Genomic DNA, 27,732 nt, shown 5'->3' with positions numbered 1-27,732 from the left:
GAGGTAAGCCCAATAATAATAATAATACTTTGTTAAAAAAAAAAATCCTGAACCAATGCTGAAAGAGATAACCCTGACACAACAGATACAAATTAAGACTGTCTTTAACCACCTTGAAGGTAAGCTGCTGATCCAGAAATCTTTTGAGCTGACTTACTGGGATTTTCACTCAAATGGAAAAGGATTTACATTGATTATTTAATCCATTTTGGCTAGAATGTAGTACCGCAGTGCTTCTTTAGTTTGCAGTATCTTCCTTCATTTTCAGCAGCCCCTGTTTAGTCATACCCACTTCCCCATCCTGATCACTCAGCAGACCCCACTGCCATCTAGAGTCTTCTGGTTTCAGGTTCTAGTGTGCCTGGAGCCCGGTGATTTGGTCCCCACTCTACGCATGGACTTGCTCTCCCTCAGGCTGTGAGCAGAGGATTTTTCACAGTTGTAAACATCAAAACTCATCCCCACCAATTCTTGCAAAGAGCCCAGGGAGCCCAAGCTGTTTCAAATGAGATGTTTCTGCCCAAAGAGTGTGGTGAGAGTGAGGGAGGCTGGTGCATTTCGTTTCATTATGAACTCAAACGAGCGTCGAGAGGAAGTTAAAGTACCTTCATTTAGCTCTCAGTCATTATCTTGCCTGGCGCACAGTGCTCTAGAGGGAGGAAGACACAGCAGAGGGACTCTGGACGTGACGCAAGGAGGCTGCCTTCTGACCCTTCCAGCCCCTGGCCTTCTGGTTCTCCATGGATTGGGTCTTGCTCATTCCCACTGCCTAGGAAAGTGTGGGGTTCACAGTGTATGCTCAGAAGTGTGCCTTTGCTTTTAGGGTCCCCCCAGATGTAGCTGGTGTAAAGAAAGAATAAAATAGGTATGGAACAAAGTTAAGGAATTGTAAAAGTTTTCCAGCTCATGCTGCCCCATCCCATGTCTAAGTCCACCACCCAAAGCACAATACACTGCTTCTGACATTATATCTTGCAACCCAGTGACAAGTTATTAACTCTCCCAACATCATATATCTGTTGTAAAGAGGTATTCTATTTGGGCATCTTTGGACATATGTTCCCCCTTGGGCCAAACTTTATGCCCAGGTGATTGGAGTCCTGTGATGACTCAGACCTAAATATTGCTTTTCCACCATTCTTTCTTATTATTATCCTACTAGATGTATGTTGAAACTTTTCTTCTAGTCTTTATATTTCTTACTCCCTCCTGCAGATTGCATATTCCTTTGTATTTATGCTGCATTTTGTGTAATTTCCTCAAATGTATTTGGAGTCAACTAATTTTGTCTTGAGCTGGTTCTCATCTGCTATATTCATTGAGTTTTTAAAATTTAATGAATAATTTCTTGAATATAAAATGGTTTATTAAGATGTGTCCCTCATATATTTTATTGTGCTAAAAAACACATAACATGAAATCTATCCTCAGCAAATTTTTAAGTGTACAGCACAGTATTTTAGTTTTATGTACAATGTACAATGTTATACAGTAGATCTCTAGAACTTTTCCGTCTTTCATCAACTTTCTTCTGGACTGAAACTCTATACCCACTGAACAATAACTCCTCATTTCTCCCCTTCCCACCCGCAACCACTGGCAACAACCATTCTACTTTCTGCTTCCATGAGTTTGACTACTGCAGATACATCATATGATTGGAATTATGCAGTATTTGCCTTCATGTCAATTGGCTTTTTCATTATGTCCCCAAATGGCTTTAACATTAAAAGTGCCTATGGCTTTAGCATTATGTCCTCAAAGTTCATCCATGTTGTAGCACATGATAGGATTTCTTTCTTTTTAAAGTCTAATACTCCATTGTATGTATATACCATATTTTCTTTATTCCTCCATTTGTTCATAGACACTTAGGTTGTTATTCATTTCAGTTCAGTTCAGTCGCTCAGTCTTGTCTGACTCTTTGCAACCCCATGAACCGCAGCACGCCAGGCCTCCCTGTCGATCACCAACTCCCAGAGTTCACTCAAACCCACGTCCATCAAGTCAGTGATGTCATCCAGCCATCTCATCCTCTGTCGTCCCCTTTTCCTCCTACCCTCTTGGCTATTGTGAATAATACTGTTGTGAACTTGGGAGTGCAGATGTTTCTTTGAGATCCTAATTTCATTTTTTTTTTTTTTTGGACAGATATCCTAAAGTGGGATTGCTTGATCATGTGCTGTTCTATTTTAATTTCTTAAGGAACTTCCATTCTGTTTTCCATAGTGGCTGCACCAATTTACATTCCCTCCAACAGGGCACAAGATTTCAGTTTCTCTCCACATCCTCACCAAGGCTTGGGATTTTTTTGTTGTTTTGTTTTTTGAGGATGGCTACACAAGCAGGTGTCAGGTGATATTGCATTGTGGTTTTAATCTGCATTTCCTTGATGATTAGTGATGTTGAATATCTTTTTATGTACCTATGGGTACATGTATGTGTTCTTTGGAGACATGTCTATTTAAGTCCTTTGCCCATTAAAATTTCTTTTTCTTGTTACTGACTTGTGGGAGTTCTTATGTATTTTTGGATATTAATTCCTCAGATATATAGTTTACAAATATTTTCTCTCATTCTGTGGATTATTTTGTGTACTCTGTTGATAGTCCTTTGCTGCACAAAAGCTTTTTAGTTATGTAGTTCCACTTGTCTAGTTTTTCCTTTGTTACCATATCCAAGAAATCATTGCCAATACCAATGTTATGAAGCCTTCCCTATATTTTATTCTAAGAGTTTTATACTTTGGGGTCATGCATTTAAATCTTTATTCTATTTTGAATTTATTTTTGAGCATGGTATAGAATAAGGGTCCAGTTTTATTCTTCTGCACATGGACGTTTAGTTTTCCAGGCACGTTTGTGTGGGTTTTTTTTTTTTTTTTGGTCCTTTAAAAATATTTATTTGGTTGTGCTGGATTTTAGTTGCAGCGTATAGGATCTTTGATCTTTGTTGTGGCATGTGGGATCTTTAGTTATAGCATGTGGGATCTAGTTCCCTGACCAGGGATTGAACCTAGGCCTCATGCATTGGGAGTGCAGAGTCTTAGCCACTGGACCACCAGGGAAGTCCCCAGGCACATTTGTTGACTTATCCTTTCCTCATTGTGTAGTCTTGGCACCCTTGTCAAAGATCATTTGACCATATATGCATGGGTTTGTTTCTGAGCTGTTCTGTTCCATCTGTTCATGTCTGTCTTCCTATCAGGACCATGCTGTTTCAATTACTGTAGGTTTGTAACATGTTTTGAAGTCTGGAAGTGTGAGGCATCCAGCTTTGTTCTTGAAATTGTTTTGGAATAAATACTTTTTTAATGTTTAAAGCAGTATGTGATTTGTTTTTGTTTTCAACTTGTGTCTTCTTTTTCCTTAGCATAAGCCCTTTGATTTTAGTTTCCATTCTTATTTCATAATCTCTTTCAGATTTTGTCAACTACTGTAGAATATTGGTATTACATCTGTTAATGGTTGTAGCTGCTCTTCTCCTTCAAATGGTTTCATTTCTTATGTGCTTTGCAATTTTTTTGTTGTGAGCTCTTGTTTTCTCCATGTAAATCAGACACTCCCTGGTGCTCAATTTTGCATTTACTTTTGCCTGGACTTCAGGGATTCACTAGTGCTAGAGAAGTTTTTGTAATATCCTCTTGACTTGAGTTTATTACACTCCCTGGGCATTGTAACTTCTGATGGCGTTTCTGTTATAGGGTTTCAGTTTCATGAAAGGCTTTGTTTTCCACTCAGATTCCCAGCAATTTGCAAGCCTTCCTTTCCTCTTCCCTGAGCTGATGGGTGAGGTTTTTCTAATCTTCTTTATCCAGACAGGGAAATCCTTTCAGGAACTTCATCCTCTGCAGGATTCTTCTCCTGCCTCACACTGCCCCCAGGCCCTCTCCCCTTTTTCCACCTGCAAGGTAGAATACGCCTCCACCCACAACCCCCACCCCGACCCTGCCTCCTGCTCTAGCATCCAGGGCTGATAACACATACCCAGGCCGCCTTGGGCTTCTCTCTCAGCAGTTGTCAGCATTACCACACAGTGTTTGAGTTCTTTTTCCATCTTGGTTTCTGAAGGTTTTTCTCTTCCTTTCTCCTTTCTTTCCTCCTCTCCCTCCTTCCCTTCTTCTGAATTGATTATGTATTCTATTTTATTGCTGCGTGCTTTTATGCAGCTTTTTTGTTGTATTCAGTTGGATCAATAGTATCTCTGTGTGGCGGCAAAGGTAGTAGAAGGATGCAACTGAATTCAGCTCATGTTGCCCGAGGATCTTGATCTTGAGTGATCTTCTAAAAATAAAATATATCTTGTTATCCCCAGGTTAAAACCTGCTGATGACTTACTATTGTGCTTGAGTAAATACTTCAAAGTCCTTATTTTGGTTTAAAGTGTCCTATATGAGTTGACCCCTATCTCCCTTTGTGGCCAGAGATCATGGTACTTCCTCCCTCATTCAAAACAGCCTTCTTTCTTTTTCTTAAGAGTGGTTGTTTCTGCCTGGAAATGTCTCCATCTGGATGTCCAGATGACAGAATTGTCACCTTCCTAAAAAGGCCTACCCTGACAACCCTACCAAAAGTATATCCCCACTCCATCCTCTCATATCATCCTGATTCATAGTCTTCATGACACTTATCACTATGTTAATTAATTTAAGTTTGTACTTGTTCATTATTTATTTTGGAGGCCAGTCTGACAGTTGCTGATGAAGAAGGAAAGAAATAGTCAAGGATGAATCGTAGATCTGGGGTTTGAGCAAGTGAGCAGATGCCTGTGAGAGAAATAGGTATGGGATGGGAATTGAGTTATGATTAAAAGGTTTATGTTTGAGATTTCTAGTCTTCATCCTAATGAATACATCAAGTCGGAAATTGCATATAAAAGTCTGAAACTCAAATGAAAATCAGGGATGACAATATAAGCTTGGGCATCATCAGCATATAAATAATACTGAAAATCGTATGACCAGATGCTAGTACCCAGGGAAAGAGTGAAGAGTCATTAGCCCAGGAGAAGGAAATACATCTTTTGAAGCAATTACCAATGTGATGTAGTCAGAGCTGCAAGGTAATTCCTTTGAACAAACATACACAAAACAAGGGAGGACCTTTTCATGAAGAAATTAAGCGGCATGTTCCAAACTTTATTTAATTAGCTTACCTCTTGCTCCTGTCAGTGGGAAGTTTGGTACATGGAAACAGTGATGGTCTGTGTAGATTTCCAAAGGAGGAGAAGTAGATTTTCTTGACTCTCTCTCCAAACATGATGTGATCTTCCCAAACAAATGCACACAAGGATTTCATGAATATTGATTCTTTCCTTCTTTTCCATAGGAATTGATGTGGGGTATTCTGATAGAGAGGACTCATGGGTTTTGTCCAACACAGTTAGGTTAGAAATCTCTGGGAAGCTTTATCTTGGCATTATCCTTGAATGCTGGAGAATGGACCAAGAGAGAATTTTCTTCTCTTCTTGTTTTGGGGACATTAAATTATGCAGTTATGCAACTTATTTGGTCTTTAGAGAAGCAGAGTAATGCTGAATTTCTTCAGACAGTTTAGTCCAAGGTGGGAATTATGCTGGAATGAACAGGCTGTCTGTCTGCTCTGACTTGCTTGAGCTACAGATCAACATCTTGCGTTTAAATCTAACTTACTGCCCTCATTGTCTTCTAGACTTATTTAGGCTATAAAAGGTTTGCCTAGAGATACGGATTGCTTATGTATATGGTATGGCTGCAACTGTGCAGTATAGCCATGCTTTTGCTTTTTACTTTCAGTCAAAGCAAAATTAAAGGATCATAATCACCCTTATTCAGGGGGTAATGAGGAATATTTTCAAGTTCATGTTTCATAGATCTTTCATCAAGAATAGGACTGAAGTTCCAAATGAGATGTATTTTCTGTAATGCATGTAGTGCCCCATCCTGAAATAGCTATTATTTTTTTGTCATTCTGATTTGCTGGGCAGACAGTTGGATATTAAACAATAAAAAATAAGTTTTCATACATGACATTTCATTTTTGGATAACCAGCAGCCAAAATTCCCAGGCATTGGGATCACTGTATTCATCTCCACGGGTGTCCAGAAATGGAATGTCACCCAAAGCAGTAGACACACTTCATTGCCGTCACACCCCAAACTTCCCTCCAGTAAAACATTTTATTAAAATTAAATGAAAAACCAAAACCTTCACAGTGGGTGTTCCAGCAACTTTAATGGGTTTTAGGATAGAGCACACCCCAAAAAATTCTACAGTGGGTATTTTATTATATGCAAGACAGTTGTTCTGAGAATATTATACTACTCTTTCCTCATCTTTTTGGCTGTGTGATGAATCAATTAAATTGCAACTTATAAATTTCTGCTTAAAGTCTCTGAGAAAATAGCTCTTGTTTCTATTTGTAGATGTGGTATATACTTCCTGAAAATGTTTCCTTTCTCCTAATCACTCTCTCCTTTCTCATCATCTGGCCGTTCATTTAGCAAATATTTATTTACGTGCTGTGCCACTGTGTTCATTCTTAGGCATAATCAAAGTCCATAGGCCCTTATGGACTTTATAATTTAGCCAGGTAGTCCCATGACAATACAATGAATGACAAAATCTCATACTTATTAGATGTTTACTATTTGCCAGATGTTATTCTAGGTGAGGTCATGTATAAAATCACTTAGTCATTACACTAAGATGTGGGAAAGTCCTCAGCTTATCCAAGGTCACATGGCCAGAAGCGGCACTAACAACACCAAGTGATGAGATACAGGGTTTGTTGTTGTTGTTTAGTCACTAAGTCATGTTGGACTCTTTTGCGACCCCATGGACTAGCTTGCCAGGCTTCTCTGTCCCTGGGATTTCCCAGGCAAGAATTCTGGAATGGGTTGCCATTTCCTTCTCCAGGGAATCTTCCTGATCCAGGGATCAAATTTACGTCTCCTGCATTGGCAGGTGAATTCTTTACCACTGAGCCACCAGGAAGTCCAAGATATAGGGAGTTTAGGATATTGTGAAGATATGATATAAAGGCTTCTGACCTGATGTCTTAGTCTGTTCAGGCTCCCATAACAAAACAGCATAGGTTGGCGGGTGGTTGTTAAACAACAGAGATTTATTTTCTCAAAGTTCTGGAAAAGCTGGAAAGTCTAAGATCAAGCTTTGCCAGAGTTCAGTTTCTGGTGAGAGCTTTCTTCTCTGACTTGTAGACGGCTGCCTTCTTGCGTCCTTACATAGGAGAAAAAGGGCAGTCGCTCCAGTGCAGCTTCTTTTAAGGGCACGAATCCCATCATGAAGGCCCCCTCCTCATGACCTCATCTAAACCTAATTACCTTCCAAACGCTGTATCTCCAGATACCATCACATTACAGGTTAGGGCTTCAACATATGAATTCTAGTGGGACATAATTCAGCCACAGCACCTGGGTTTAGAAATTTTCCAGGTCAGGGATTACAAATCCCTCTCCAGATCAGAAATACTATTTATCAGCTATGAATAAGAGTTTAAAAATACCTGTCTTTGCTGGATCTCAAAATAATTATAATGGATTACAGTGTGGATTAGCTTTTTAAGATCCTTAAGGCTTGGTTTTCTCATCTATAATTTGGGAGAAGAGTTGTATACTTGCATATATACAGCATTTCTATATGTTAATGGTATATATTTCCATGTATGAATGTATATGTGAATGGTAAGGTGTGCATGTATGTGTGTGGGGCAGTCAGTGATTTTTTGGCATTTTCATATGTGCAGCATTTATAAAATAAAGTGCTTTTTAAAGCACATGGTAAAATAGATGTGTATTACTCACCTGATCATCATAAGTGGGATGTTATTTTTCTCTGGTCCTTTTTACATGTGTAGAAACCGAGGCCAAGAGATCATGTTTCTTTTCCAAGGTCGTGCATACAGTTGGTGGGTGGCCGAGGTTGGTACACAGACCTCTGATTCTGGATCAGCGCTTTTCCTCTGCCCCGTGACTGCCTGGGGCTTGTGTACAGTTTGCCTGACACCTGGGATCTGAAAAAGATACCTATTCTCATGCTCAGCTGACATTTCGTTCTGTTTCTTTGCCATCCTTGACTACACCATGGTGTTCAGTGCATTTCGGACGTATTGGTTTTCAGCCAGCCCCCCATCTCCAAGACCCTACCACACTCCCATTTCTATTTGCCTCACCTCAGCTCACGTATGTTGTTCCTAAGAGTCCTGGTTTGCTCCTGTTCAGTGTACAGGCAGCCTTGCAGAGCTTTCCTGCAGCTACCAGGACTCCAGTGGCAGGAAAACAGTCGAGTTTCAGAAATGTGAGCCGCTTTTGCTGATTTTTAAGACTAAAAACATTTTTCTTTATACATGCAGAAATACAAGCATTTGAATCATTTCATAAAATCTATACATTGGGTCATATCATAATACCTTTTTTTAAGCTAAATATTTTCTTTATTTGCCCTTACCTACCCTTTCCTGACCTGTGTCAGCTTCCACCCCTGGCTAGCCCATGTGTATAATCTAGCACATGCCCTTCAAAATCATTCTCAGTGCTCGGCTTGTAAAGTCACATGTAAACATACATACATGTATATGTATATTTATATATATATGTTTTACAAAACATGTCATTATTTTACAAAAAATGGGTTCATATTATTTTCTTATTTGTGCATTATCTTGCTTTTTTCTTTCTTTTTTTGAACCTCTCTCCTCACCTCCTCTTTCCACCCTTGGCAGGTGCCTCACCCCTCCCCCTAATTGAAAACAGACATACCCCAACTCCCAAATTTCAAACCCACTAACTGTCCTACATCCACCCCATCTCTTCCTTTTTGGAATAAATGTCCAACAAAAAAGTCTCCTTTCTCCAGTCTAAGTTTCTGTAGCCCCTGCTGATTTTATCTTTCTCATATTTTTATCCTTAACTCTTTAATCTCTAATCAGCATCCAATCATTAAATACTAGCCTCTTCCTATGTATAGTAAAAATAAAATAAAAGCATCCCACTGAAAGCACAGTCTTTGCAGTTGCTGCCTTAGCTCTCACCCTTCTTCCAGATAAACTCTTGAAAGGGTTGCTTCTCTTGTCATCTCTGCTTCTGTGCCACCCACAAACCCTATGCTGCCCAGACGCCTCATTCCCTCTTCCTGCTCTGGGCCTCTGCACAGGCCAGTCCTGCTGCCTAGAACACATTTTTCCTTACTTGCTCCTGTTCTGTTGCTAACTCCTACTCATCACTTATGTTTCATCTTCATCGTTCTTCTAGGAGTTGATTAGAAGCCTCTTCTATGCATATCAAAGTTCCCCATAATAAACTGCCAAATCACACGAAATGACCAAGTTAAGGCATCCCTGATTTTCCTTTTTGCCTCTTCAGCCCTCACTCTCCTCTCCTGAGATATTTGAGGCTTCTCCGTGCTTCTGTGGCACTTAACCACAGTCTGTTTCAAGTATTCTTTTGTATTTGTTTGTCCACTAGACTATGAACTGCTGGAATGGTGCTAGAAATTTGAAGCAGCAATAATTGTTTGTTGAATTGGGCTGATTTGAAACATAATTGATTATGGCTCCATAATATTACATTATTTACTTGGTTATTTTTCACTCTGACTTTCTTACTGTTTTCCTATTTTCAGACATTTAGGATTTTGTTGGTGTTTACTATTATAAATAAGGCTGTGATTAAGATCTTTGTAATTGAAGCTTATTTCTGTTGTTTCAGATTATTTATGTAGATTTGAGTCCTAAAAGTTGAGCTATTTAAGTAAAAGGTATGATCATTTTAAAGACTTCAACATCCATTGTCAGATTGCTTTCCCACCATTATTATACAATTAAAATCCCCCTTTATGTGACTGTTTTACAAATTGTATTTCAGACCTTTGTGTAGCATGAATACACATCTAACAACATCACTGCATTGGAAGCATTGCAGTAGCTGTCTGAGTTTCCTGCTTATCTTCACTAAGAATATTGCCTGAGTGTAGAGTCCCTGGGGAACTGGAAGCTTGCAGGCCTGAGAGACTGAGTAGCTGGACTTGCATCATTTCTTGCTAAAGAAATCCATACTCAGTGACCTGGAGATCATTGGAACTGCTCTTCAAATCTTGTTGTGAGAGAACAAGGATCCTTCCTACTCTCTGTGATCAGTTTAAGGGCAAGGTTTGATGGGAACTCTGGCTTCAGTTTTTCCTTTCTTGATTTGGCCCAGTGGGGCCATCTGGCTTCTTTATTTCAACAGAAGATCATGAAAAATGCTCCAGGACTACTGTCAGAGCTCTGGAAATTCTTTCATTATTTTAAAATTCAAAATGGAAAATTTAAGACACATATAAAGATGGGGAAAACCACATGATGAATTCTTATTGCCTATCAGCTGGCTTCAACAACTCTTGGCATTTTGACAGTCTTATTTCATCTATTCCGCTTGGCTTTAAAATGTTTTCATTTATTTTTTGCTGAAATCTTTTTGCACAAACCTAGACTTGGTTATTTTTGTCCAGTAAACACTTGTGTATGTTTCACTAACATAGATGCTTTTTAAAAAAATAACCATAATACTACACTCACTTAAAATTTATAATAGCCTTTAAAAGCATCTTATATCCAGTTCATGTTCAAATCCCTTTGATTACCTCAAAAAAGCCTTTCTTTAATAGTTGATTTGTTTGAATGAGGATTCAAATGCCAAACACTGCATTTTCCTGATATGTCTTATGAATATTTTTTAAACTTATGACAGTTTTCCATTTCTCTCCCCCTTTAATGCCCCAATTATTGAAGAAACCAGGTTATTTTCCTCATAGAACTTCCCGTTTTCTAGATTGGGCTTATTTTATCCTGTGATGTCACTTACATTCATCTACTGTGTCTTTCCTTAATTGAATATAGAGGATTGATGAGATTCAGGTTTAGTTTCTTTGGCAAGAATACTTAATAGCTGGTGACACCGAGCTTCCTCTTTCATCAGCATCAGAAAGAACAGAATGTTGGCTGGCCCTCTTTAAGTGACATCAAAATTGATCAGTGGGTTCAAGTGTGGTCAGCTTCCTTTTGCCAATATAAACTTCCTTATTAACCTTTCCTAATGGTTTTGGCGGCCCTTGCTCTCTGTGACTCACCGGGTGAGGGTCCCTCTGGCACAAACTCCACCCCCCCTCCACCAGAGTCTCCAGCCGAGGCCTGCTGCAGGGTCGGGCCACTGAGTGCAGCAGTGCGTGCACAGAACCTTTTGAAGGAGGTCGCCTTTTGCTTCATTACCTCCACCATAGTTTGGCTTCAGGTCAAACAACAGGGAGGGAACACAGCCCCGCCCATAACAGAAAATTGGATTAAAAATTTACTGAGCATGGCCCCACCCATCAGAACAAGACCCAGTTCCCCCTCAGTCAGTCTCTCCCATCAAGAAGCTTCCATAAGCCTCTTATTCCTATGCATCAGAAGGCAGACAGACTGAAAACCGCAATCACAGAAAACTAATCAAACTGATCACATGGACCACAGCCTTGTCTAACTCAGTGAAACTCTGAGACATACAGTGTAGGGCCACCCAGGACAGATGGGTCATGGTGGAGAGTTCTGACAAATGTGGTCCACTGGAGAAAGGAATGGCAAACCACTTCAGTATTGTTGCCTTGAGAACCCCATGAACAGTATGAAAAGGCAAAAAGATAGGACACTGAAAGATGAACTCCCCAGGTTGGTAAGTACCCAGTATACTACTGGAGATCAGTGGAGAAATAACTCAAGAAAAAATGAAGACATGGAGACAAAGCAAAAATAACGCCCAGCTGCTGATGTGACTGGTGATGGAAGTAAAGTCTGATGCTATAAAGAACAATACTGCATAGGAACCTGGAATGTTAGGTTCATGAATCAAGGTAAATTGGAAGTGGTCAAACAGGAGATGGCAAGGATGAACATTGACATTTTAGGAATCAGTGAACTAAAATGGACTGGAATGGGTGAATTTAACTCAGATGATCATTATATCTACTACCGTGAGCAAGAATCCCTTAGAAGAAATGGAGTAGCCCTCATAGTCAACAAAAGTGTCTGAAATGCAGTGCTTGGGTACAGTCTCAAAAACAGAATGATCTTTGTTTGTTTCCAAGGCAAACCATTCAATATCACAGTAATCCAAATCTATGCTCCGACCAATAATGCTGAAGAAGCTGAAGGTGATCGGTTCTATGAAGACCTGTAAGACCTTCTAGAACTAACACCCAAAAAAGATGTCCTCTTCATTACAGGGGACTGGAATGCAAAAGTAGAATGTCAAGAAACACCTGGAGTAACAGGAAAATTTGGCCTTGGGATACGGAATGAAGCAGGGCAAAGACTAAGTATTTTGCCAAGAGAACGCACTGGTCATAGCAGACGCCCTCTTCCAGCAACACGAGAGAAGACTCTACACGTGGACATCACCAGACAGTCAATACCAAATCAAATTGATTATATTCTTTGCAGCCAAAGATGGAGAAGCTCTATACAGTCAGCAAAACCAAGACTAGGAGCTCACTGTGGCTCAGACTATGAACTCCTTATTGCCAAATTCAGACTTAAATTGAAGAAAGTAGGGAAAACCACTAGACCATTCAGGTATGACCTAAATCAAATCCCTTATGATTATACAGTGGAAGTGAGAAATAGATTTAAGGGACTAGATCTGATAGATAGAGTGCCTGATGAACTATGGACAGAGGTTCATGACATTGTACAGGAGGCAGGGATCAAGACCATCCCCAAGAAAAGGAAATGCAAAAAGGCAAAATGGTTGTCTGAGGAGGCCTTACAAATAGCTGTGACTAGAAGAGAAGTGAAAGGCAAAGGAGAAAAGAAAAGATATACCCATCTGAATGCAGAGTTCCAAAGAATGGCAAGGAGAGATAAGAAAGCCTTCCTCAGTGATCAGTGCAAAGAAATAGAGAAAAACAATAGAATGGGAAAGACTGGAGATCTCTTCAAGAAAATTAGAGATACCAAGGGAACATTTCATGCAAAGATGGGCTCAATAAAGGACAGAAATGGTATGGACCTAACAGAAGCAGAAGATATTAAGAAGCGGTGGCAAGAATACACAGAAGAACTGTACAAAAAAGATCTTCACGACCCAGATAATCATGATGGTGTGATCACTCACCTAAAGCCAGACATCCTGGAATGTGAAGTCAAGTGAGCCTTAGGAAGCATCACTATGAACAAAGCTAGTGGAGGTGATGGAATTCTAGTTGAGTTATTTCCAATCCTAAAAGATGATGCTGTGAAAGTGCTGCACTTAATATGTCAGCAAATTTGGAAAACTCAGCAGTGGCCACAGGACTGGAAAAGGTCAGTTTTCATTCCAATCCCAAAGAAAGGCAAAGCCAAGGAATGCTCAAACTACCGCACAATTGCACTCATCTCACATGCTAGTAAAGTAATGCTCAGAATTCTCCAAGCCAGGCTTCAACAGTATGTGAACCGTGAACTTCCAGATGTTCAAGCTGGTTTTAGAAAAGGCAGAGGAACCAGAGATCAAATTGCCAACATCCGTTGGATCATGGAAAAAGCAAGAGAGTTCCAGGAAAACATCTATTTCTGCTTTATTGAATATGCCAAAGCTTTTGTGTGGATCACAACAAACTATGGAAAATTCTTCAAGAGATGGGAATACCAGACCACCTGACCTGCCTCTTGCAGGTGAGGAAGCAACAATTAGAACTGGACATGGAACAACAGACTGGTTCCAAATTGGGAAAGGAGTATATCAAGGCTTTATATTGTCACCCTGCTTATTTACTTATATGCAGAGTACATCATGCGAAATGCCGGCTGGATGAAGCACAAGCTGGAATCACGATTGCCGGAAGAACTATCAATAACCTCAGATATGCAGATGACACCACCCTTATGGCAGAAAGTGAAGAAGAACTAAAGAGCCTCTTGATGAAAGTAAAAGAGGAGAGGGAAAAAGTTGGCTTAAAACTCAACTTAGTTGTTTGAATAAAAACTAAGGTCATGGCATCTGGTCCCAGCACTTCCTGGCAAATAGATGGGGAAATAGTGGAAACAGTGACAGACTATTTTCTTGGGCTCCAAAATCACAACAGATTGTGACTGCAGCCATGAAATTAAAAGACCCTTGCTTCTTGGAAGAAAAGCTATGACCAACCTAGACAGCATGTTAAAAACAGAGACATTATTTTGCCAAAAAGGTCCATCTAGTCAAAGCTACAGTTTTTCTAGTGGTCATGTATGGGTGTGAGAGTTGGACTATAAAGGTAGCTGAGCACCAAAGGATTGATGCTTTTGAACTGTGGTGTTGGAGAAGACTCTTGAGAGTCCTGTGGACTGCAAGGAGATCTAACCAGTCCATCCTCAAAGAAATCAGTCCTGAATATTCATTGGAAGCACTGATACTGAAGCTGAAGCTGAAACTCCAAACTTTGGCCACCTGATGCAAAGAACTGACTCATTGGAAAAGAGCCTGATGCTGGGAATGATTGAAGGCAGGAGGAGAAGGGGACGACAAAGGATGAGATGGTTAGATGGCATCACCAACTTGATGGACATGAGGTTGAGCAATTTCTGGGGGTTGGTGATGGACATGGAAGCCTGGAATGCTGCAATCCATGGGGTTGCAAGAGTCGGGCACGACGAAGTGACTGAACTGAATGGTTTTAGCATTCAGAAGTGAACACTAGTTATATGTATTATTTCACTCAGAGTTGAAGCATGATTTTCTGAATCTATCGGTATGTTTCTGCTTTTATTTTCTGGGATTCTTCTGTGAGGACCTCTCCTTTGTCAATCATTGGTAATCCCCCAAGGTATTAGGAAAGGCAGAATAAAGGCTTTATTTTGCTTGTCAATTTTTAAAAAACTGAGTTGGTCTTTTAACAACCCGTAGTGATGGTCAGTTACATCTTTGGACTCATAGATTTTCGTATCTATATCTTTTACTTGCAGCTATTATTTGTTGGATGTCCAAATGGTTTGATCCTTGGCCAGTGGGAACCCCTCAGATTTTCTCCTTTTGTTTTCTTTTAATAAAACCCCAGTAATTCATGATGTTTTCCATGCTTTCTGGCACAATAAGGTATACTAGACTTAGTATATTTCTACACCAAATCTGGATTGAGTCATTTCTCCAAGGAAGAATGCTCCCTTTTATTAGAAAATGCTATTTAGAGACCACCATCTTGGTTCTAGAAGTAAATTGATTGACTTTTTAAATGGCTTTGTGATACTCCGTGACATGCCATGACGTGTTTAACCATTGTTCATTTTTGGCATTCACTTTTCCCCTAGTTTTGTCGGGTTTTGTCTTTCAATTACAAAGCCACATAGAAGTTACAAGAAAACTGTATAAGAAGCTTGCTATGGTCCTTGCGTCATTAACAGAAATTGTAAAATTGAAAACCAATACAAGAAGAGTTGAAATTTTTAATATAAACTCTGATAACCAAGTAGTTCTTGGGCATTATGTGAGGACTAAAGGAAAATAACACTTGTTCAGGTAGATAAAGAATTTCTCCTTTGCTTCCTAGAGTTCATCATTAAAAAGACAAGAAGTTGATACTCTCTTCTCCTTTCCTCTCTTGGTTGGAGAGGAATTTTCCTTCCTTCCCTCAGGGATCTCAGCAGAAACATACTTTCTGTTTGCTTTTTCTAACTGTGCTTCTGGCAAAGGGATGCACACAAGCTCTCCAAGTCATGAAGCAGCTTGGACCTCTCATCAGCTCCATACAACTTTGGTGGGAGGTACAGCTGTGTGCCATACTGGCAGTACATTTTATTCTTGCAGAGGGCATTCTGGCTTTCTTGATTCTATATTTTATTTCTTTGCCAATCATCAGACAGTGTGCAATGGAGGAAACAAAATTTATTGAGAGCTTTCAGCTCTGTGACTAGCAATAACCATTCCTGGCTGGTTACAACGTTCCCCAGATGCACCATGCTATATAACCCTGGCTTTCTAGTTTATTGTGAATTCACCGCACTGTACTAACGCTGCCAACTGGCCGTCTTCTCGGTATCTACATAAAAGAGAAAGATCTTGGTAACACTCTTAAAACTTTTGATAAAGCTTATCAACTTTACAAAAAGAAAATTATGGGAGTACATTGCGGAAAATTACACATAAGGAATAGCTTGATAAATTTCTACAAATTGAACACATTCATATAGACACTGTTTGGATCAGTAAATAAATAGTTCATTATAAGTACCCCTAAAGCCTTGTTATGTTGCTTTCAGTAGCTCCCCTTCTACCTCCGAGGACAGCTATTATCCTGATTCTTTTAAAAGCACAGATTACTTTTACCCGGCTTTGGACTTGTATAAATGAAATAGTATAGTATATACTCTTTTGCATCTGACTTGTTTCTCTCATCTTTTATGAGATTCAGCCATATGAATATGTGTAATTGGAGATTGTTCTTTCTAATTGTCATATGAGTTTCTGCTGTGTGCCTCTGCTACAATTCATGTATCCATCTTCTGTTTATGAGTGTTTGGATAATTTCCAACTTGGGGCTATTAAAACAATATTGCTATCAGCCTTCTAATACAATGCCTTCACTGAACATATGTGTTAGTTTCTGTTGGTTCTACACATAGAAGGGGGATTTATGGTCATAGCAGTATGCTCTGCCTTATTAGAAAGGAGCACATGGAAAATTTGGGGGGTGATGGATATATTTACTTGATTATGATGATAGTTTCCTGGGCACACAGTCAGTCCTCCATATCTGTATGTTCTGTATCAGCAGATTGAACCAACAGTGGATCAAAAATGTTGGGAAAAAGAAAAAAAATTCCAGAAAGTACCAAACACCAAAACCCGAATTTGTGATGCTTTGGCAACAACTATTTACATGGCATTTACGTTGTATTAGGTATTTTAAGTGCTCTTGCTTTTAGTCGCTGAGTCTGTGTCTGACTCTCTTGCGAACCCATGGACTGTAGCCTGCCAGACTCCTCTGTTCATGGCATTCTCCAGGCAAGAATACTGGAGTGGGTTGCTATGCCCTCCTCCAGGGGATATTCCCCACCCAGGAATCGAACCCGCATATCCTTCATCTTCTGCATTGCATGCGGATTCTTTATCCACTGAATCACTCAGAAAGCCCTTTATTAGCTAGTATACTCTATTTGGGGCTTCCCTGGTGGCTCAGATGGTAAAGAATCTGCCTGCAAAGCAGGAGACCTGAGTTTGATCCCTGGGTTGGGAAGATCCCCTGGAGAAGGGAATGGCTACCACTCCAGTATTCTTGCCTAGAGAATTTCATGGACAAAGGATCCTGGTGGGCTACAGAGAGTTGGACACGACTGGCCAACTAACACACATTCTAATTTTAAACAGAGTTGATGATAATACCAAAGAAAATTGCATGCTATCCATACTATAGAACCAGATTCTGATTATTTCATGTCTGATGAGTTATTTTATGAAATGAATCCTCCTTTGTTCTCTGTGTCTCTCCTCTCTCCAGTAGCCACACGTGTTACCATCACGTCTTTATATTACTGTGAACACAGCGATTATCCAAGCATTGTCTTTGGCTGCTTAGTGATCCTGAGACACTTCCAGGGAGTCTGTGAGGTCAAATCTGTTCCCAGTTTTGCTTTTTTCACTCTGTTGACATTTTCAGTGATAGTACAGAAATAAAGGTAGATAAACTGCTGACATCTCAGCACAAATCAAGACAGCACCACCAGCTGCACTGGTAGACATGTATTCTTCATCGGCATGCACTGGCAGAAAGCAAAACAAAGAGTTTCACTCAGGAATGACGTTGATGAAGCAGCACTACTATTAATTTTATTAAATCACAATCCTTGGATGTGCATGTCTTTACAGCCTATGTGCTGATATGGGGAGTACAAATAAAGTCTTCCTATTACATAGAGAAGAACAAACAAAGGCATTTTGTGCTTGACTTTTGAGCTGAACTAGCAGCTTTTTTTCATGAACGCCGTTTTTCAAAATTTGACAAGACAGACTGGTTATTCAGATTATTCAGACTGGAGTATTTAGCAGACATGCCCAGAGATTTTCATTTAAAGACAACAATCTTAAGAGATTCTTTTTTCTTGACTGAGAATGATATTTCCTGTAAAAGCTTGAACACAGGTAGAGCCCAGGGAGTTCCAAGGATTTGCTGCAGGACACAAAGCGTAAAGCAGCAGACGAGGATTAGGTAGGAATCAGGCCCTCTTGCTTCCAGCCCACTATCCTTCCCATTTCACTAAATGAGACAGGTGGCTTTTCATATTTCATGTGTCCTCTCCTTGAGACAGAGTTAATGCAGCAAGAGAAAGAAATGCTAGGTGGAAAAACTGACAAGGCAGGTATTACACAGCCACTTAATTTTTATTTTGTAATTTTCACAATCTGAGCAACCAAGTAGAATACATGAAGGAAGACACTAAAATGCAGCATAATAAAATTCATTTGACCAGGAATATGAGCTTCCATGTTTTTGTCTCCAGATCAGCTTTTTTTTTTTTTTCTCCATTTTTAATGTTAACTGTTCTCTGAGTCCAGTACTCACTTTGGCAAAAACTGCATTTAGTTGCAAATTGAGACATGGTGCATAGCTACTATGATTAAGGAATTCAGAATCTTATCCAATATAAGGCCTTGAGGGCAGAAAGAAATGCTGAAGGAAAAACATTTCAACGTTGCCGTGTCCAGATGAATGCCTGAAGTAAATATTAACTGTTATTTCTGCAAACTTTCTCACTGTTTTATATACTTCATTTCCCCCGCTTTTGAGAAACGACAACGTATCCTAGCAACATTATGGGTTTCCACTCACGATGAGTCTTCTCAGCGTGGGCTGAGTCGGTGTTTGTAGCTCAGCTGGCTGGTGCCAGAGTGGAGGGCATGTCTGATTTGATTCCACCCCAGGCACTGAAGGACTTTCAAGATTTCCCTCTTAATATTTGGCTTTACTTGATAATCCCAGAGCATGCTGGGAAATCTCAGCAAGAGGAAAAATTTAGTAACCACAGGGAGGCCTGCTCGGAGGGTTTTGTGGGATAAGTATGAAAGCTTCTGAGTATGACTATTAATGACTCTTGAATGTTCTGCTTTTCACAAGATTTCCCATCAACAAAAAGTGTGTAGGCTTATGAGGACAAAGCGTGTTAAGAAAACTCAGCCATCCCCAGAAAGACAAACGCATGATTGAGTCATTTCCCAAGAGAGAAGCCACTAGCCAGGTATGTGGAACCATATGGGCCAGCCTGTAATTTAGAATTTCAAAAGCAGGAGCCAGCCAAGGGTTGCATGGGATTTTAGCCTCATGTTTTCATCATCATTTTTTGTTCTTGGTTTTGAGTACTGACATTGCCCTTGGCATATGCAGAAGAGGAGACATGCTATCTGCCTCTAATCAACATTGGAGGAAGTGCTCAATTTAGAAACAGCTTTTGTAGCCGAGATGGTGATCAAACCCCAAAGGCTTGAAAAATTTCTCTGTGTGTGCAAATCAGTATCTCATGTATTTTCTTTTCAATTCTGTTTCCCCCTTTTGTTGTTGTTGGCCTTTGTTTATATATGGTTACTAAGACTCTCTGTCTTGGAAATGTTCAGCAATTAAGCTAGATCCTTCTGTGGTCTGGGTGCTCCAGTTGTGAGCTGGCCCCAAAGAGGTGGTGGTATAGAGGGAGCGTTTGCACTCTGCACTGGGGGCGGACAGATTTCACTGACTGGGCTACAAGGCTCTGAAAAATTCTAGCTTTTCTGAACATTTGGAAGCATTTGACAGTGGTTGATCTTGACATAGAGGAAATCTAGCCAGCGGCATCTGTGTACAGCATGTCCCAGAGTACAGGAGACTTTCCTTATGACCCTGTACCTATAGGACTAACCTAACATGATAGCTGGGTTTCCCTGGTAGCTCAGCTGGTAAAGAATCTGCCTGCAATGCAGGACACCCTGGTTTGATTCCTGAGTCTGGATGATCCCCTGGAGAAGGGATAGGCTAGCCACTCCAGGATTCTTGGGCTTCCCTGGTGGCACAGGTGGTGTACAGAATCTGCCTGCCTGGGGGACCTGGGTTTGACCCCTGGGTTGGGAAGATCCCCCGGAGAAGGGCGTGACAACCCACTCCTGTATTCTTGCCTGGAGAATCCCCATGGACAGAGGAACCTGGCAGGCTGCAGTCCATGGGATTGCAGAGTTGGATATGACTAAGTGACTTAACACAGCAACAAGACAGCTAGAATGACTCTGGTATTCTATATGCTGGAGCCAACCTCGCCTTTGTTTAATTGGATTCAGCTGACTTTATTAGGTTCCTACGAAGAAAAAAATACAAGAGATTTTGAACATAATTAATTCTTGTGACTTATTACCCTCATTTTAAATCGTAGGAAACAAAGATTAGAGAGAGAATAAGTGGCTTATCCAAGTGCGTACAACTGACTCTTCTTGCCACATATCTTCATTTTGATAAGAGAGACAGCTTTCCCTTCTGTAAGAAAAATTCGGTCTCATGGTCTGATTAGTATCTATGACTTAAAAAAAAAAAAACACTTAATTTTTCTAGATTGCTTTTAAGTGTACAGAAAAATTGAGAAAAAGATACAGAGATTTCCTGTGTGTTATGAATACCTGCCTCCCAGCCCTCACATACTGTCAACATTCCCAACCCTCGCACATTGTCAACTTCCCCCTCCAGACTGATGTATCTGTTACAATTGATAAACCTACATGGACACGTCATTATCCTTCAGAGTCCATAGTTTACAGTCGGGTTCACTCTTGGTTTTGTGCATTCTGTGGGTTTGGACAAATGTCTAATAATATGTGCCCATTATTATGGTAGCATATATAGCATTTTCACAGCCCTAAACATCCTTGTAATCTCTTATGCATCTCTTCACATTGCCCTCTCTGCAGCCCCTGGCAACGACTGATCTTTGTACTGTCTCCATCATTTTGCCTTTGTCAGAATGTCGTGTGACTGGAACCACATGTTATAGAGCCTTTTCAGATTGGCTGTATCCAGTTTTGTGTGCCTGCGTGCTCAGCCATGTCTGACTCTTTGTGACCCACCAGATCCCTCTGTCCACGGGATTCTCCAGGCAAGAATACCGGAGTGTGTTGCCGTTTTCTCCTCTAGGGCACTTAGTAATACGCATTTAGATGCCTCCGTGTCGAGGATCTTCCATGTATAGTATCGTGTCATCTGAAGACAGTGACAGTTTAGCTTCTTTTCCAATTTGGATTCCCTTTACTTATGTAGCTAGGACTTCCAAAACTATGTTGAATAAAAGTGGCGAGAGTGGACATCCTTGTCCTGTTCCTGATCTTAGAGGGAATGCTTACAGCTTCCTACCATTGAGGATGATGCTAGGTGTAGGCTTGTCATGTATGCCCTGCATTATGTTGAGATATCTGCCCTTTATGCCCACTTTCTAGAGAGTTTTTATCATAAATGGGTGCTGAATTTTGTCAGAAGCTTTTTCTGCATCTATTGAGATGATCTTTATTTTATTGATGTGGTGTATAACATTGATTGACTTGTGGATGATGAAAAACCCTTGCATCCCTGGGGTGAATTGCACTTGATCATGGTGTATGATCTTTATGCTGTATTGTTGGATATGTATTGCTAATATTTTGTTGAGTATTTTTGCATCTATGAAATTATCAGGATTCATCAATGAATTTGGTAAAGTTTCAGGTTACAAAATTAATACACAGAAATCAGTTGCATTTCTATATACTAACAATGAAAGATCAGAAAGAGAAATTCAAGAAGCTATTCCATTCACCATCCCATCAAAAAAAAAAAAAAAACTCTAGGAATAAACCTATTTAAGGAGACAAAAGACCTGTACTCTGAAAACTATAAGATCCTGATGTAAGACTTCTCATTGTCTATTAATGAATTGATAGCTCATTTTTCTTTAGTGCTGAAGAATGTTTTACTGTCTGTATATACCAAAGTTTATTTACCAATTTACCTACTGAAGAATATCTTCGTTACTTTCAAGTTTTGGCAGCTCTGAATAAAGCTGCTATAGAAACCTAACTGCAGTCCCTCAAATTTTGCTGTGTGGCAAAGATTATATTTGAACCAAGATCTTTTGGAACTGAGTCCAAGTCCATTATCTTTTCACACTTCCATCTTGTTTTCCCTGCTTCTCTGTAGCTCAAACGGTAAAGAATCTGCCTGCAATGCAGGAGACCAGGGTTCGATCCCTGGATTGGGAAGATCCTCTGGAGAAGGGAATGGCAATCCACTCCAGTATTCTGGCCTGGAGAATTCCATGGACAGAGAAGCCTGTCAGTCTACAGTTCATGGGGTCATAAAGAGTCGGACATGACTGAGCAACTAACAGACATATAGATCTTGTTTTCAGGAGAGATTTTTAGCATCTGTGGTGGTGCTGAAAGTAACAAAGAAGATCAAAGGAAGAAAAAGACTTCAGGAAAAACCAGTAAAGAATGCTGAGGTCAGAGCTTTTATTGTCTTTAAAAAAGAATTGATTCGAGTTTTGAAAGTAAACAACTTTTTGCTTTGTTCTTGTGTCTTTGATGAAATTTACTCATCAGAAAGTGATAAAAGTTTGCTACAGTATAAGCATCGTTTCATCACAGAGTCATTTTTTGATTAGTCATGGTATTTCCCTCATGATGAAATGAAAGTTTCATAAAACTATACTTTGGAATAGAAATGGATGGTAGTTTGGTCAGTTTTCTTGGTAAGTAGAGCCTGACAATGAGAAGACCTGAGCCCAGGTCCATTTCAGTGATCCACAAAAGAGATCAAAGTAGAATTTCTCTCTGTTTAAAGTATTCTGTTTTATTGTTAAATATTCACTTGGAAAGGATTTCTTGAGAATTTTTCTCAAGGTCACTGAAGCTAATTTTGGTAATAAATTTAGGATTTAAAGGCAAGTAATGATTTGATTGAATGAAAATTTGACCACTAATTGTCTAAAAGTACAGAGACTGTGTGATTAAGGGCCAGGAAGACAACTGCAACTATTTTGGGGGGTTGAAAGTGTTAGTCACTCAGTTGTGTCCAACTCTTTATGACCCCATGGACTGTAGCCCACCAGGCTCCTCTGTCTGTGGAATTCTCCAGGCAAGCATACTGGAATGGGTTGCCATTTCCTTCTCCAGGGGATCTTTCTGACCCAGGGATCAAACCCACATCTCCTGCATTGCAGGCAGATTCTTTACCATCTGAGCCATCAGGGAAGCCCTGGTGGGGGATTGGGGGGATTGAAGAATCTATAAATGTAAACAATCTGATTTTGTTAATGGATTCTATGAAATTTCAAGGTAATCATTTCTTAGGTTACAGCAGCAGCTTTTGTAGAGCCAGTGCTATGTCCCTTTGTCTAAATTGTAACCCCTTGATGGTGATGCAAAGCTTTTGATAAGAGCTTGAACATATGGTGAGAATCACTTTGAAGCTAGCTTCAGAATCCTGGTTTTGTAGTTCTAGTGACTAACGTCTTTGATAAAATAAGCTGAAAAATCTGTTTCAAATGCAATATAGGTATTTTAAAAGTTAAATACCTCCTAAATGATCTGAATCTGCAGTTCTAGATCTTTTTAAAAAAAGATTTACTTATTTAATTGAAGTCTAGCTGATTTACAGTGTTGTGTTAGTTTCAGGTGTATAGCAAAGCATTTCAGTTGCATACGTATGTATCTATTTTTCCAAATTATTTTCCCTCATAGGTTATTATAAAATATAGAGTGTAGTTCCTTGTGCTATACAGAAGGTCCTTATCGGTTATCCATTTTCTATACAGTAGCATGTATAGTACAGTTCTGGATCTTAAATGGAGTTTCTGCATAACCAAAGGCTGAGTTTCACTGTGGTTCACTGGTCATCTGAGTTACTACAGCAGGATGCTGAGTTTTGATGTTCCTTTTCTTCCCTTGTAAAATCACCTCTACTTTTGTATTAGTGGAGAAAGAGTCCACGAGCTGTATCAATGGTTAAAGGATATTGGAGTAGGCTTTTAACTGTCTCCTCACCTCTATTCTTATTCTGTACAGTTTTATACGCATATTGCCATTGGAGTGTATAGTTATCTGCCACCATCCAGCCCAACATGAGGCCGTCTGACGTTGAGCTGGGGGCACCATGTAAAAGCTGTAACCTGCAGCGCTCCGTCCGTGGCCTTGTCCCTCCCTCCAGTCTTCTCTCTGCTTCTCTTGGCTTCCTGTTTTCTGGCCCTGTGCCTGGCTACAGCATTCCGTGCTCTCTGCTTCACTTTACTCTCTTCCTTACACAGAGTTCTATCCCTTCTGGGTACAGTCTTGGTGATGGTGTTCACAGTGGTACCTCTAAGTTTGCAATGCAGACTGTGCGGCCTTTACAGACACTCCTGGCATGTCGTTTATCCAAGAGTGGTTTGAAGACCACTTCTGTCAGGATGACCTTGGGAGGGAAGATTGTGAAATATCTGAGTTGACTGAGCCAGGACCTCTGGGGAGTGGGGCCCTGCAATCTGCGTTTTAACAGACTTTCTCTTTGATTTTTTTCTGACCAACATTTTGTAGATACTGTTCTAGGTTGGATGTGATCCCAGGCATGCCCATCCTCTCTGATGTCCTCTGCAGTGACTCCTCTACCTGTGAGGGCTCCCTGGCCTGACCTGACTCTGTTCCATGAGTGTGGTTGACGGTGGATTATTTATATTCTTGTTGTTTAGTCGCTAGTGTCCGACTCTTTGAGATCCCATGAACTGCAGCCCTCCAGGCTCCTCTGTCCATGGGATTTTCCAGGCAAGAGTACTGGAGTAGATTGCCATTTCCTTCTCCAAACGATCTTCCTGACCCAGGGACTGAACCCGTGTCTCTTGCATCAGCAGGCGGATTCTTTACTGCTGAGCCACCAGGGAAGCCCAGGTTGTTTGTATTGCTCGGGCCTTTCAGAAAATCCTGAGAGTGACTGCCTGCCCTTTGCAATCACAAATATAATTTTCCCTTTACTTTGTATATAACCTAGATTTCCTCAAAGCCTCATCTGTTTGTGGGTACAAATAAAGCCACTTAATGTTTATAACCCAAATTTCACTGACTCATGCCCATACTGACATAATACAAGACTTAATTTCCTGCAGAATTTTCCTTGAGTGTTTCTGGGAGGTGTGGGGAGGAGCCTCCCAGGTGCCGTCAACCCTGCTTCTCTGCGCCTTCTGCTGGTTGAGGTGTGTTGCTTTCGGAGTCATTTAGGCTCTGCGTCTGCACGAATCCAAGGCTGGTGGCCTCCCTGCAGGTGTTGACCAGGACTACGTGCTCTCTCTCTGTACTTTCAGAGCCACACACGCTTGAGGAGCCAGGGGTGGAGCTGTGTTCTCAGGCATGCTGACCAGGTCGGAGCCATTCTGTGCTCGGTATAGAGGTAAGAGGATGCTGTTTGCTCTGCCTTTGTTGTAGTTTTTCCATCCAAGCAACACAGTTATTCTCCAGAGTCTCCAAAGCCCTTTTCATTCAGTCTCTGTGAGTAGCTCCTCTCTCCAGCGTCCCAAACACTGTATTTTTTTCCCAATCTGATCACTTCCTTGTGCATGCATGCCAAATCCCTTTAGTCGTGTCTGACTCTCTGTGACCCCATGGACTGTAGCCCACCAGTCTCCTCTGTCCATGGGATTCTCCAGGCAGGAGTACTGGAGTGGGATGCCATGCCCTCCTCGATCGCTTCGTTGGATGCCTACAAATAAACTACATTCCCCAACAAAAGCATTGTGAAAAATCTACTCCTTAGACCCATTCACCAGGTCATCACACATGCTCAGCTATATCTGAATCTCTGAAGCTCATTTTATACTTAGGTGGGGAGCTTCCCTGGGGGCTCAGTGGTAAAGAGTCCATCTGCTGATGCAGGAGACACGGGTTCGATCCCTGATCTGGGAAGATCCCACAGGCCACGGAGCAACTAAGCCTGGGAGCTGTAACTACTGAGCCCGTGTGCCACAGTTGCTGAAGCCTGCATGCCCTGGAGCCTGTGCTCTGCAACAGGAGAAGCAACCACAGTGAAAAGCCTGCGCACCGCAACTAGAGAGCAATCCCCACTCGCTGCAACTGGGGAAGAGCCTGGCAGCAACAAAGACCCAGCACAGCCAAAAATAAATAAAATTATATATAAAGAAAGAAATATAAACTTAGGTGGAGACTCTTCCCCTACCCAACACACACATCTGTTAAGTTCCTGACTCCAGTGATCCCAGTTTTAGAGCTACTACAGAGAGATCCTTGAGAAGAGGTTGAAACAAACTTTGGAAGGTAGAATAAGCTGTCAGAGTGAAAGAAGGCAAAAGCATAGATTACTGAAAAATTACAGTTTTTTTCTTTCAAGGACGACATCTAAGATTTAAGTTGAAGAATATGAAAGAAAAGAGAGAAGCAGAGAACTGAAGCGCATGCGGGATTCAGCATCTAAATGGAACACAGTCTTCCCTACCTTCCTCCCCCGTTACCACACAGGGCCAGCTGTCACCAAGAGCTGCTTCCAAAGCAATTACCATTCCTTCATCAGCAAGGAGGATAAAATCTTCACAAAGCAACAGATGACTGGATGCGATTGGTTCTTCTGACTCTGGAACTGCTTTAGAAAGGAAGTTGCATCCTTGCAGAATTATTATTATCAATCAACCTTTATTGCTTCAGCTTTCTTTATTGCATTCTAACACACAAAGTAATGAAAACATATAATAAAGAGAATAAAACACGTAATGCATCACTGTGCAGATATTGCAATCATAGCAAATCCGATGTAAATGCTCTACAGGGAATACTTGGGCCTTCCAATACATTGCTAACAGTTTGCATGATACTACATCACGTTATTTATCTACTAAACCTGTCATGCTCTGCTAAATATCGTGCCAGCATCAACCCCAAATAGCAGTACTCTTTTCTATCCTCCCAACGGAAGACATATTTCTTTGCTGTCACTGGTTTTAACGTTTGCAAAGAGTGGCTCCAACTCCTGAATAATTAATGCATAACAATTACTAAGCTACGCGTAGTTTACTGTTCTAGCCCCTCTGGTCCTTGCAGCGTTGCTTGCTTTAATATGCACTTCGAATTGGAACCAAGAGGTAGTAAAAGTCATTAAGACGGCACGGAGCTCAGTCAATAATGATTTACAGACTTTGGACGCATCCTGGGCTTCTCATTCATGGCTCTCAAGCCCCATCTGCTGCTTGTGTTCTTTCTTATTCCCCTTTTGCAAATGCTTCTCTGATGGAGGATTTCTGCTCCGTTTACACTTACTTAAAAGAATCGACACTGGAGAGTTCAGGTCAAGTACATATTTCCTCTTCGGTATTTCCAACTCAGAAAGAACATTGGCAATGACTAAATACACTTGGCCTATCTCTGCCAAATATATATTAATACATGTCAAGCAACTTCATAACCTCATATAGTATGGACACTTAGTAAATATTAAATAATGATAAGAACTACTAGAGCGATTCACCCAAAGGACTGTAGGAGGGGCTTTTTGAAAGCCAGCTGGGAGGGTTTTAAAGAGGAAGGAGAGCATTCTCATGGTGGGAGCAGGAGAGGAGTACTGTGAAGGCTGACTCTGCTGTTTGTTGCTCATGGTTTCTTCTCAATATTCCTTGAGAAACTTCAGTGATTCCCATGGGCTTTAAGCTGTGCCATCCCAAAGGGCAGAAATGGAGCATTTTAGGAGTTTTGTCTGAGAGCTGGAATGATCCAATGCTCCAGGAATATCTAAACAGAAGATGTGAGCGACTCTGGCAGAGCAA

The 27,732-nt window shown here is 40.7% G+C and overlaps 1 non-coding gene across 1 annotated transcript; it reads right to left on the bottom strand.

Annotated features, from left to right (window-relative positions):
• Window positions 1-2,994: 2,994 nt before the first annotated feature.
• On the bottom strand, window positions 2,995-3,067 carry TRNAG-CCC (transfer RNA glycine (anticodon CCC)). Its single transcript has one exon. It is a non-coding gene; the product is annotated as a tRNA-Gly (tRNA).
• Window positions 3,068-27,732: the final 24,665 nt, after the last annotated feature.

This window comes from Bos taurus, chromosome 12, assembly GCF_002263795.3.
Source record: "Bos taurus isolate L1 Dominette 01449 registration number 42190680 breed Hereford chromosome 12, ARS-UCD2.0, whole genome shotgun sequence".
Taxonomy (NCBI): domain Eukaryota; kingdom Metazoa; phylum Chordata; class Mammalia; order Artiodactyla; family Bovidae; genus Bos; species Bos taurus.
This window is presented reverse-complemented; position numbering and strand designations above follow the sequence as displayed.